At 44.0% G+C, this 11,315-nt stretch overlaps 1 pseudogene across 1 annotated transcript; it reads left to right on the top strand.

Moving 5' to 3' along the window:
- The first annotated feature begins 846 nt into the window (after positions 1 to 846).
- On the top strand, positions 847 to 4,552 carry LOC311315575 (7-alpha-hydroxycholest-4-en-3-one 12-alpha-hydroxylase-like; annotated as a pseudogene). Its single transcript has 2 exons — positions 847 to 941; positions 3,690 to 4,552. The product of its transcript is annotated as a 7-alpha-hydroxycholest-4-en-3-one 12-alpha-hydroxylase-like (transcript).
- The last annotated feature ends 6,763 nt before the right edge of the window (positions 4,553 to 11,315 follow it).

Below are 11,315 nucleotides of genomic sequence, written 5' to 3'. Positions count from 1 at the left end.
CATAGGAATTGAATGGGTAAAATGACCCGCTATAGGAAATGAATGGGTAAGACAATGTTCATCCAGCAGATGGAAAACATCCCCATACACACCCAAAGCCACAACTCACCTAGGTTCACGGTCTAAAATGAGCCCCCGTTTTATAGTGTTCAAGGCCAAATTTGACTGATCTGTTTTAACTGCTCTTATATGAACACAAAAAACATAAATCCCCTTTAGGTAGGTAGGTAGGTAGGTGTAGTTAGGTAGGTAGGTGTAGTTAGGTAGGTAGGTGTAGTTAGGTAGGTAGGTAGGTAGGTGTGTAGGTAGGTAGGTAGATAAGTAAGAAGGTAGATAAGTAAGAAGGTATGTAGGTAGGTGTAGTTAGGTAGCTAGGTAGGTAGGTAGGTAGGTAGGTAAGTGTAGTTAGGTAGGTAGGTAGATAGGTAAGTAGGTAGGTAGGTAGGTAGGTATTGATCCCTGAGGGGAAATTACAATGGTACAGCAACAAGAATACAAAAAGCGCTGACAAAAATAGGCGTAGTTAAATACAAATGTACAGTAAACATATCAAAATATAGAAAGGGTAAGAATGAATAAACAAGTCTAAATAGGTTGCCTAGTAATGCAAACAAATGTTGAGCCTACTGTAAATTGTGCAAAATACAACATATCTAGAAATCAAGCTTCAGGGTCTTGATAGTGTCCTTTTTGTATTAGTTTCTTGGATTTGAATGGAGCATCTCTGCCCTCACACTTTATTTGATAGGTTCAGTCGTCGTTCATATTTTGTAATAATAAAATTGTTATCTGTGAATCCCTGTCTCTGTGCTTCATTTAGTTGAAGGCTCGTGTGTAGGAAACATTATGGCTATAGTTCCTGTGGAAGTCCCTAGGCGGCGTTGTCACTCCACCACCACTCACTACACTGGCGCTGTCCGCAGCATCAGTGAGCAGAGACGGTGGTGAGTGGAGATGTATGACGGTAAGGCTAAAAAGTTAGCATTTCTGCCATTGTGGGGTGCAGTCCAAAAATGCCCAAAACAACTCACAGAATAGTTTTGTTCTAAAAGTTCAAATACATTATTGAAGATGAGCAATAGGCCTATGCTTAAAGAGCATTTCAACAAGGTTGAGTGGAGATGTATGACGTTAAGGCTAAAAAGTTAGCATTTCTGCCATTGTGGGGTGCAGTCAAAAATGCCCAAAACAACTCGCAGAATAGTTTTGTTCTAAAAGTTCAAATACATTATTGAAGATGAGCAATAGGCCTATGCTTAAAGAGCATTTCAACAAGGTTTTGTGTTGGAGTGTTATTGTACATTTTGACACCAAGATTTTCATTTTTACTGCAAATGTAGAACATTATTATTCTTATTTTCTTCTTATTATTATTGTTATTATTATTATTATTATTATTATTATTGTGACGCACACTAAATATGTGTTCACATTTATAATTTAATTTACTTCTTATTTGCTCATTTTCTATTGGGATACATCAATATCCATTGCTACCAGCAGGGGGAGTGGTGTGAGACTATGAGGGGGTATTGTTTGTCGTTGATTCTCTTCCAGCATTCATCTGCATGGCTGCTAAAGAGAAGGACAACTGCAGTCTGTCTCATCACTATTATCTATTTCCATCCTTCTTATAGGTTTGTATAAGTTCACTAAGCATGGGTAGAATATTAGATGAGACTATCATAATTATTCTGTGAGTGTGTAATCATTTGTAAGTGTGAAGATGCATGGTTAAAGATGTTCTGAAATAACCGCTAGCTAGCGAGATGGCGAACCCTGTACCTGTGAATCGAAGTAGCACACATCATTCAAGCTCCTATAGCTCTCTGTTTTATATCTGGCTCCAAAAACCATTCCTATGATATTTCGTCTATATTTCATGACTGTTAAAACGTTTTAATTTGCCATAGTGTGCGCTAGTAGCTAGCTAACCCTACTAGAGTTGATCCTGTTAGCAATAGTAGCTTGCCATTCATCATTATGTGGTGTGTTTAGCTGTATGTAACTTTTGACCCAAAAAATTCTAATGTCCATTTTTGTCTTATTTTTTCTCGTCATATAAAGGGAAATGATTGACAATATCAAACTACTTGCAGACATGAAACACTCTTTTCCGTGTAGCCTATAGCCTATTCTGTGTAGCATATGAAATATGAACATAATTACACTGGACTTGGACTGAATTGCATAAACAAACCAGACGTCTCGTCTCGTTTGTTGAGCCTGTTATGCAATTCAGTGGGCGAGTGAACCTAGCTAGTCATTGCTCAAACCTAGGAGTTTGCAACGGTTATACCAAAACTGATTTATTACTAGCTAAAGACAACTGTTATGACAACATTACAGCACCTTATCTCTGCCTCAGCAAACGTTAACGAGACCTAACGTTATAGCTAATACGTACAGCTCTGACTAGCTGCACCACCAGCACTAACATTACAGTTTACATAGGCATTTAGTAGGACGCAAACTAAACTATTATCATTGATACAACTCTGTACAGAAAAATAATTGTCGGTCAACATATTGTATTCCCTATTGTTCAATAACTTCAATCTTACTTCTGCTTAATCAAAATTCCCGCTGTTGCCGACAGTCGATGCTCGATGTGCTGTGAGCTGCGCGCTGAGCTCGCGAGGCACTCGCTGGGTCACAGAGGGAGGGAGGGAGGGGGGGAAGTAGGATACTGTACATTGTTGATTGGATAGCTTGCTGAACGCAGCTGTCAACCAGGCCTTAATTCCCAACCGTTTTGCTTTCGCAAGTTGTGAATGGTAATTAAAAACTACAGTTTTCACTCTGTATTATTTTTGGTAGGGACAATTCGTGTTTCCGTGGCTTTGGTATGGACATGTCCATATAGCGTCCATACCTAAAACTAGGCCTATGGCTGGATGACCAGTGAAGTCAGTCAAGGAGGAACCAGTACCGTCTTCAGAGTTTATAAGCTACATGACAAGCGATCAAAGACATCCCTTCTGAGAAACAGTGGCTTGGTATGCTATGGAAGCCCAGAGACAGGATGGTACACATCTACTGTAGGTGTTGACTGTAGAAGCGCGCGTCCTCTGAGGTAAATGTGAACGATTTTCTGTGCGCGAGTAGCCTCGCGTCACCAGTCTCTCCTAGTGCGCGAGGCTCCGCAACAGTCATGTGACTGAAAACTTTATTTGGTGCAGCGGGGGAGCAACACACAACAAACAGAACGCCGGTCTATGGCATGGATGTAGCGACATCGCACGCATACTTTATTACATGACTCTATTGGTACAAACATTTACCCGCCAGCGTGGCGGATAGCCTCCGAAATTTAGTCGCCAAATGGAAATTTTACCCGCCATTGGCGGGTGTTAATTTTCAGCCCTGAGCACAGTGTTTGACTAATACAGAGGAATATGAGCTGGAGAACAGATTAGCTCTGCGAGTAGCACAGGAGAGGACGATGGGCTGTCTGCTGCCATTCCTGCTTGCTCTGCTAGCCTTCCTCCTTGGAGGACTCTATCTCCTGGGGACCTTCCGTCAGAGGCGTCCCGGGGAACCCCCCTTAGATAAGGGACCCATTCCTTGGCTGGGCCATGTCCTGGAGTTTCGCAGGGATACTGCAAAGTTCCTGGAGAGAATGAAAAGGAAACATGGGGATATTTTCACAGTGCTGCTTGGGGGCTTTTATTTTACATTCGTCACAGATCCAAGCTGGCCTACGGGGTGCTGCTGCCGTCGGAGAAGATGGAGGGGGAACGTCTGAAGAGGCTGTTCTGGAACACGCTGTCGGTCAAGAAGATCAGCACCAAAGACAACGTCAGCGGCTGGGTGCGCGATCAGCAGGAGATTAGGGAGGAGCACGGCATGCAGGAGTTCATGCAAGACAGGTACATGTTCCTGCTTCTGTGGGCGTCCCAGGGTAACACAGGGCCGTCAGCCTTCTGGCTGCTCCTCTATCTCATGAAGCACCCCGACGCCATGAGGGTGGTCCGGGCGGAGGTGGAGGACGTGCTGAAGGAGGCCGGGCAGGAAGTGAGGCGTGGTGGGCCGCTCATCGACCTGACCCGGGACATGCTGCAGAAGACGCCCATCATGAACTGCGCCGTGGAGGAGATCTTGCGTTTGACCGCCGCCCCCGTCCTCACCAGGGCCGTGCTCCAGGACATGAGCCTCAAGATGGCCAACGGACAAGAGTACCACCTCAGGGGGGGCGACAGGGTGGCCCTCTTCCCCTACACCGCCGTTCAGGTGGACCCAGACATCCACCCCGATCCGCTCACGTTCAAATATGACCGTTTCCTCACACCAGACGGGGGCAAGAAAAATTATTTCTACAAGGGCGGGAAGAAGCTGAAGTACTATCAATACTCATGGAATCAGCATGTGCCCTGGTCGTTTCTTCGCCACCAATGAGCTGAAGCAGCTTGTTTTCCTCATGCTCACGTACTTTGACTTTGAGTTAAAGAATCCAGATGAGGAGATCCCGCATATTGACATCAAGCGCTGGGGCTTTGGGTCCATGCAGCCAACTAGAGACATTCAGTTTAGGTACAGGCTCAAGTTTTAGGTTTGAAAGCACACTTCCATTTAATAAGATGTTAATCTAACCAAACTCACAGTAGTGAGTGAGTATTTAAGGGGTAATTTGTTTGAGCGCACAACATGTCCTGATGAAGACTGACAAGGTCAAAACATGTTGACTTTTTTAAATTATGTAAGCCTGATACATTAAAGTCGCACTGAAGTGAAAAAAGCATTCTGTCCCATTTTGGTTCACATAATTGGTCATAGTGTTCACCTATTCAACGATGTATGCCAAAAAAATTACAAAATTCTACTTTTGTTGTAATCGTATATCAAAGTATATAATTTCTTACTTCCTGCAAAACGGTAGGTCACGTGCAATGATGACATCAGGTACCTTAGATTTTAGGCCAATAATCTCACGACATCCACCCGTCAATCAACGCTATCCTTCTATCGAATCTGTCTAAAATTCCTCTAAACATATGTCCCACCCTCACAGCTTGTTTGCATCGGAAATACGTAAAACTACGGAAGTTAGATGATCTCAAACGTCTGTTTCTGTGCGACTTTAAAGGTTTTTTAACATTACCACTTCCTTTCCAAATACTTATTCTGAGTGCCTGGATCTACTTTTGTTTTTGGATATTTCCTCCATTCCCAGTGATCCAAGAGCACCAACAACACTAATGGTTTATCTCACTTTTTGAGCACCTTGTTCCTCCCTGTTGTTTAAACTCATAGTAGCGTTCATCATTACAGTAGGTTATGCTTGAAATGTTGCCATATTCAATAATAAAGTATTATAGATCATCATGTTACTGTGAAAACTGTTATACGTAGATTTACTCATATCTTTATTATAACAGTATTAAAAACTGAATTTCGATAAATTAGATCACCATTGCAATAAACATTAAAACATGAATGTTTTAATGAACATGAACATATGAATGTTTTGTGTGAGCCTTCCCCAAAGGGAAACAGCCTATAAACCTTTAATGAATGTATCCAAATGACCTGTGTCACCTATAAGTATGCTCTAATCCAGGGTTTCCCAACCTGGGGTCCAGGCCCCCCTTAGGGAAGCGCAAACAATTGAAGGGGGTGTGCCAGGCCTCAGACAATTTGAGGCCCTAATATTAGCTAGACAAATATTGTCACGGCACCGCCGCGTCAGCCTCGTCCACCTCCTCAGCCCCCTGACCCCGACCCGAGCCCCGGTTCTGACGCTGGTCCCCAGCCTGTCCCTGTCTCTCCAGTGCCGGACTCCGTTTCCCCCAGCACCTCCCAGAGCCTGCAGCGGGAACTGCGGGCACGTCTGCGGTCACAAGCCAGACACGCCCCCGATCCACACCTGCCGTGCGTCACCTTGATTGCCTCTCCTCCACACCTCAACGCACCTGGTCCTGATCAGCCAATCAACACACCTGGTCCTGATCAGCCAATCGCCAGCAGGATAAGAAGCCGGTCCACACAGCCCTCTGTGCCAGATCGTTGACCAACCAACCTAGTGGGTACACGTCTCTAGCTCCCTGCCTCGTCTGTTTTTTTAACCTTGCCTTACTCTGTTCTCCCTGTCTTCCCAGTTCCTGCCTGACCCACGCCTGTACGACAACCCTGCTCCTGCCTGACCCACGCCTGTACGACAACCCCGCTCCTGCCTGACCCACGCCTCTACGACAACCCTGCTCCTGCCTGACCCACGCCTGTACGACAACCCTGCTCCTGCCTGACCCACGCCTGTACGACAACCCCGCTCCTGCCTGACCATCGCCTGTACGACTACCACGCTCCTGCCTGACCATCACCTGTACGACTACCACGTCCCCGCCTGACCCACGCCTGTCTACGGATCACGTTACTGCCTGCCTCTCCCCGGATCGCAATAAACGTCCTACGGGCTTTCACCCCAATCGTGTCTGCTCTTGGGTCCTCCATCCAAACCCTAACAAATATTTGTCAAAGAATCATGTTATTGACATGTCACACAGCAAAATACATGATTATATCTGATGAAGGGCCAAAAAGCCTTGTATGTACGGCACTACAATATCATATAAATTCAACAAATTAATCAGAGACTATGAATCGTGTCAACATTAATATTCCTGCTACATTGGCGAAGCACTTAATTGTACCCTAAGTTACGCCTGATGTAATTTGCACACACAGACATACACAGACTGGACGTTCACACCGATTTGGGGGGGCAAATTCCATCAGGTGTAAGTGGGGGGCTCTGGGGAAGAAAGGTTGGGAACCCCTGCTCTAATCCATAATATTATTGTGACACTGTTCGACAGTGTATAGCAGGCCACCATGGAAATGGAGAAAAGTTAAATCTGGTGTTGTGATCTGAGGTTGTTTGTGGTTGTTTCTGGCACACAATACATTTCACACTACATCTACCATGTCATGAAAATGTCATTTTTTAAATCATGAACATTAGAGATTTATTGAGCAAGAATGTGCAGTGAATATAAGGAGAGCATGGCTGGCTTCAGATAGCTCTAAGTAAAAAATGATGAATGTTGCAGCATATTTACACTGTAGCAATCCTGGGTGAACATATTAGTAGGCCTACATACTGTGATGGGAATGAGTTGTGGGACTCTGGACTGAGCATGGATTCACTGATTGAATTGAACACAGGTGGGACTGATTGAGATGTAAGCAGACAACAGGCTGGTCAGATGAAGAGATGTAAACAAAATGAAGAAACAGTAACAGCTACAAATAAATACATAAATAAGTTTTAAAAAATCATGTCACAGCACAGTGCCTGAGTATGTACTGTAGATATTATGTATGTATTAGCATATTTATTCTACATCCCCCCTGGGCTTGAACTCTTGTTGAGTTACCTGCCATGTGAGAAGACATAGATGGTTTCATACTGACTTAAGTGAATGTTGATGAGAACACACCATCTATTAGAAACATGAGACTAGCTCCTCCTGTCACCTCTCTCCCAGCCTGGCCTCCTCCACTCTGACGTCCATGCTGGTCTCCTCCTGTCACCTCTCCTCCTGTCTTTTGTCCATGTTGGTCTCCTCCTGTCTTTTGTCCATGCTGGTCTCCTCCTGTCACCTCTCCTCCTGTCTTTTGTCCATGTTGGTCTCCTCCACTGTGGTGTCCATTTTCATCTCCTGTCCACAAATTAACAAAACATAAACATAAGCTATAAACACACCCACCCACCCACCCACCCATCCATCCATCCATCCATCCATCCATCCATCCATCCATCCACATTACTTTTTAAACTTGCCAGGATCTAACTTAATGTAGTGTCTCTTTGGCTAACATCAGGTATCTCACCTCTCATCTCTATGTCCTCTCCTCCTGTCCCCTCTCTTCCACTCTCTTGTACCTCTTGGTTTCCTGTCAACAAATTATATATTTTTAACCGAACATAATACACACCTACATACCTGTCTATTTGTTTATCTATATACAGACATACAATTTATCCAGTCAATGTGCTTTTCCCATCATGTTAAGTAAAGAGTAGGCAGTGTACCACCATCATCACCTCTTTCTTTTTGATCTTGTCCTCAACAGTTTGCTTTCCAAAGCTAAGCTTTGTTTGATGAAATCTTTTCATCTTCTCCCTCTCTTTCCCCCTCTCTCTCTCTGTCAGTGAAGAAAGCAAACACGGTCAACTGTTATGTGAATAACGGCCTCTGCTATAGTTGCAATGCAAAAGAGGGAGCTTCATTTCAACATGAATTTCAACCATTTACATGTCATTGACGATTTATGTCACAGACATGCAACGTGCCAGCAGTTGACTTTGATTTACACTGTTCCTGAAGTACTGTCTGACAACAAGCTCTACTACTTCCTGAAATTCTAAAGGCATTTTTATTTCCTGTCCTGTACTATTGGATGGAAGTGATTAATCAGGTGTGCGGCACAATGGTATAGGACAGGAAATAAGGATGCCTGTAGAATTTCAGGAAGTAGTGGAACTTGTGCAAAGCAAAGAGCCTATTGCTTGGCAACACCAAACGCCCAGTGTATGAGAAAATAAATATGATAGATTTCTTTGTAGCACTGCTCTGTTTGTGCATGTGCGCAGGTACACCGCTTTGCTAATGTCAACGTGGGTCAAGGATAGCCTACAATTAGCTAGCCACGTTGTGACGGCTATAGGTACCTGGATCTGGAGGAGAAAAGAAGGGAGCAGAGTTCAAGGACTATGCAAACACCTTCCCAGTCCAGTCCGCCTCCCTCCTGCTGTTGGCTGTAGCCCTGGTTCTGGACCCGGACTCGGAACTGAATGTTTGATTGATCTTAAAATGACCTCATATTGGTATAATCACTGGTATGAAGACTATGATAATATAGGGAATTATTCGTTTTGTTTTTTCTTGGGTGGACTCAATCTTATTTGGGTCCCTAAATTGGGCCTCAGTCATCAAAACTTTGATTATAGCTTTAGGAGAACATAATCAATCTTGCTAGAGATAAAAGCAATGAATTAAAATGGATTTAATAAGGATTTGTTCCTATTATTATTTCTCTCAGACTCAATAGCTGCAGCCCATAGATTACATGTTCTATAGGGTGTGTTAGGGTACTTATTTTCCAAAGTATGGTAAAATGAGCACTTGCGTTTTAATTTGCGTTCATGGTCTTCTAACGTTACGACTAGTCAAGATCCTGCAATAGCCTATTCATATCTACCTGGTTAGATTTCTATCTGATGTTGGCTAGCTAATGTTAACTGGTGGTGTTATTAGCAAGCTGGCTGGATTTGGACCTGATCCAGGGCTCTTGTTCTTGTGCATTCCATTCATTTCAATATGAGAGGTGTGAACGGCCTATTGGTGGTATTTGGCTCAGCTGCACTGCGTCATGACCTCATTTTCATTGATGAAGCTGGATTCAATCTATCTAAAACCCGGTGTCGGGCCCAGATGTTACAGGACAAAGAGCTGTTGTAAATGTCCCTGGGCAGCGTGGGGGAAATATCACCTTGTGTTCCTGGAAGAAGAAACAGTGTTTTGTGTTGTGTGGAAGCAGGTCTGTGAGCTTCAAGAACGTTAAGTTGGGGGATGGGGGAGAGCCCTTTCCACTAGCCCAGAGAGATAAGGAGGAGGAGGTCTTAAGATGAGGTCATTTTGGCTGAAGTATGAGACTCATTGTTTTCTGACCACACATTTGTACTCTGACATCCCTGCTCTGGAGATCAGACATACCTTGTGAGCTCACAATAAAATAATTTAAACATGCCTTAGTTTACGGAATATAATTACTAGATTGATTATCACCCTGCAAAAACCTAGATATGGCCTTTGAGGGCTGAAAACATTTTCAAGAGGTTCCTACATCTGCAAGGAGTTTTCCATCACCATGCCAACCTAGGTCCATCCAGTACTGCACACATGATCATGTTCTGAGGGGGCAGCAGCAGCTCAGGAGGTAGAGTAGCCGTCTGGGAGCCTCCAGTTCAATTCCAGCTATCTCCTCTGCTTCGTTGACGTGTTCTTGAGTAAGACACTAATTTATTCCATAGAGCAGGCTAACTTCAGCTGGCCACCATTGGTGAGTGAATGAGAGAAGATATTGTAAAGCGCTCTATGCTTTAGAAGTGCACTCCACTCACAATGACATATCTGGTGCTCTATATAATGCAGTTGTACAGGATGGAGCAGAGCAGCCCAGGTTTGTTGTCATGTGGGATAATGTTAGTTTCCACCGGGCTGCTCTGGTCTGGGACTGGTTCACCAACCACCATACATAACTTCACAGGTGGATACACCGTTACCCCCTTACTCCCCATTCCTCAGTCCCATTGAGGAATTATTTTCACTTTGGTGTGGGAAGGTGTTGAATATTGGTTGATTTTAAGAGAAATATTGGTTTAATCTGATCCTGTTAGCTGTTCCTAATTATAATGATTGACCTCTGAGTATGGCTGTAGCTGGAGCTTTCTGTAAGAAATGGTGTCCCTCTTCCATAGACTTATGAGATAAAGATGACATTCCATGGCTGGTACACTCTGTGCTAAACAGCAATTGTTGTGGTTAGCGCCAAGGCAGCGTAGGTTGACTTGACAAAACAAGGCCACAGAAGAGACCAGAAAGACAGTCTTATCGGAGAAGAGACGAGGGGGGGGTAGGGGCACTCAAACCACATAAGAACCGTGCTCGAGCTCAGATGATTTGATTTGAGTCCAGACAGCATACAGACAGGTCAGCTGTACATTAGACTATATGCCATCGTCTTTTGTATGTTAAACCTTCTGTAATAAACAGCTTTTGATGTCGCTCAAATCCTGTGTTGGAGAGATTCATTTGGAATACACCTAAAGAAGGGACACTGGACTGTGTGGAATTGTGTGAGATCTGGGGCCGCAGAGCTTAATAAGGACAATAATAAAAGACAACGAAAGTCAACAAAGGTCTATGAACACCAACCAGACACATGCATGACTCTTCCTGGGAGCAATGGAAGAGGCATGCAGAGACACTGAGGTGGGGTCAGTCCAGGGTTGGATACTGAGGGGGGGTCAGTCCAGGGTTGGATACTGAGGAGGGGTCAGTCCAGGGTTGGATACTGAGGCAGGAACAGAAATGAACACACTCTACAGTACCTCTCTCAGGTTATACAATGTTTATTAAAAAGGCTAATGAAAAAACAATCACCAACAAATACATTTCCATCCCAGTTTGTATTCCATGTGTGGAGCGCATCCCCTGCTTTTAAAATGATCTCAAATCCAAAAAGATACTCTACTTATTCTAATCTCTAATTGCAATCTGCACTGCTGTGATAACAATATTATAGCCTAC

Source organism: Borostomias antarcticus, assembly GCF_949987555.1.
Source record: "Borostomias antarcticus genome assembly, chromosome: 1".
Classification (NCBI taxonomy): Eukaryota; Metazoa; Chordata; class Actinopteri; order Stomiiformes; family Stomiidae; genus Borostomias; species Borostomias antarcticus.
Note: the sequence above shows the minus strand (reverse complement) of the source record. Positions and strands in the feature narration are given on the sequence as shown.